This window comes from Myotis lucifugus, unplaced genomic scaffold (assembly GCF_000147115.1).
Source record: "Myotis lucifugus unplaced genomic scaffold, Myoluc2.0 scaffold_331, whole genome shotgun sequence".
Classification (NCBI taxonomy): Eukaryota; Metazoa; Chordata; class Mammalia; order Chiroptera; family Vespertilionidae; genus Myotis; species Myotis lucifugus.
In genome coordinates this window covers 429,197-431,630 of record NW_005871379.1, presented here as the reverse complement: position 1 = coordinate 431,630, position 2,434 = coordinate 429,197, and positions in this window count along the sequence as shown.

The following is a 2,434-nucleotide window of genomic DNA, read 5'->3' as shown; positions in this document are numbered from 1 at the left end:
TGGAGACAGAACTGGAGTGGCATCATCAGTGTGCCAGAAAAAGGAAGACCATGAGCTCAGGTGTGGAGTGTGCCCTACCCTGCCCCAAAGCCATTGGGTCTCTAAGAACATTCTAAGTTAGATCAAGACACCAGGCCTCTCTGGGCTCCCCAGACATCCTGAGATCTTCCAGTGCGGCTCGCCCCAGCTTTCCCACTCAGCTGAGGAAGAGTGAGCTCTTCCTTACTCAGGGGCCTTCATCTTTCCCTACCTCTGTGGCAGCCCTCAGCACCCTGACCCGCAGGGATTTTTTCTGTGCCCCTCCCCTAGGACAACTCCTTCCCCAAAGGCAAGGAACAGGACCAGGAAGCATTGTCACCGAGGCTCTGGGGCATTTGGGAGGGAATGAATGCAGTCCAGGGCAAATGGTCCCTGGTAGGGGGAGCTAGAGGTGGCTGGGGAAGCCCTGGCTGGGCACTTCATGAGTGTGGGGTGCACCTATGGGCCTTGGGGGCTTGTCTGTGTCTGCCTCTCTCTCCAGATCTAGGGAAGAAGCCAGTGTGACAGGGCCACCAGTCCAGCCCCAGTGGACCTGGGCTGGCCCCAGAGCTGGCAGGCCCCAAGCTAGTGAGCGAGCAGGGAGTCAGCTTCCATCCATTAGGCCCGCAGCCCGGCTGCCGATGCTGAGCGGACGTTCTGCTCTTGGCCCTGCTATCTACTTAGGCATCGTTAATATTTTACGCTGCAGAGCCAGGGGATCGATGTCTTGTTTATAGCTCAGTGTTTATGGGCAGCCATTGAAGCTTTCCCAGGGAAGATGTGCAGGAGCAGCAGGGGAAACTGAGGCGGGAGAGCAGGGCTGGGGAAGCCCCAAGAGGACCCAAGATGGCTTCCTTTGCTTGCTTGGTTCTCTGTCCTCCCACCACTCTCACATCTGGCACCCTGGACACACGCAGCTTCAGAACACACCCTGAAGGGCCCATGCCGGCCTGGAGGCCCCACCCAAGGAGGCTCTGGCTTCTGTAGACTTTCACACACTCTAGTAACTTGCCTGGTCCCGCAGAGCTGCCATCTCTGCATCTTAGCCTCTCTGCTTACGCTGCCTTTGGCCACTGGAGACTCGTTGCATCCCACTGAAATGGAATTGAAAACTGTGTTTACGGTGCTTTAAAAATGTCTCCAGCAACGCAGACTTTTAACCAGTGTTAAATAGTGAGGTTGAACTGCGCGACCCACAGTGAGGCTCCCTGCAGCCTCCTCCCCTTCCGTTCCCACAGAAGCAGCGGCACCTGTGTCCTCACCCTCATCCACCCTCTAGGTCCCGCTTTCCTCCTCTGCACAACAGGGGAAAGAAATGCCTCCTGGGGGAGCCTTCAGGGTGACGGGTCACCCTAAGGACTTGGCTCCTGGCGCTAGCTCCAGAGGGCCCTCCGCGCACAGCGGCACTCCCCCACCCCCCACCCCCCACCCCCACCCCCGGCGACCGAGCTCCGTGCTGGGACACAAGCACCCGCTCAGGATCTGTGGTGGTTGAATGAATGCGTGGAGAGGTTCCATAAGGGGGAGTTGCGGTTGTTCAGGTGCCAGGTGCAAACAGGGTTCACACTCACGGGCCTGGACCGGGCCGCGCTTTCCCTCCACTAAGGCTCGGGGAGGACAGGCTTGTCCGCTGCGGCAGGCGCGTCTCGCCCCCTAAGCCCAGGACAGCGCGCAGCGCCCACTGGAGGAGCAGGGCGTAGCGGCTCCAGCCCCCTGAGTCCTGGAGTGCGGGCACTCCGGGGATCCCGGTTCCGCCCTGCCACGCCCCTCCTTTTCTCCTTCCTTTCTGCAGCTTTTCTTCCCTACCCAGTGCCCCGGGCAGGAAAAAGGCAATCCACAAACTAACTAGCACTCCCTTGCCCGGCCCGTGCGGCGCGCTTGGCACGCACTGAGCTCTTTCCCCGCAGTTGGGAAGGCAGGCAACAGGCCCTCCGGGAGGAGGCCAAGGACACGCAGCTAAGGCAGGACTTGAACGCAGCTTCGCGGACTCTGGTGCCAAAGTCCACACGACCTCTTAAAGCCTCGAGCGCACCCGGGTTTCCAGAACCGAAGAATTTTGGAGACCGGGGCCAAGTTTAATCTCCGGCGGAGGGCCGGACTCTGGAAAACGCCGGGCCGGAGGGCTCCCGGATCCTTCAAAGGGAGACTCTGTGCCGCGGCGGCCAGCCTGCGCCCCCTCACCCAGGAGAGGGAAGCCTCGGCTCCAGGGCGCGATGCTGCGCTCTCTTCTTCCCGGTCCCGTCCCGCCCGGGAGGACAATCGCCCAGCCGGCAGCTTCCGGGCTTGGAGGGACGTGTGGGCAGGAACAAAGCTAGTCCATGGTCATTATCCCGGATGGCGAACAATATACTGGCCTCCAAAGACACGAGACGAAGGTGAAGAGCGTCATGTGGAAACAATTGACGTGCTATTGTCC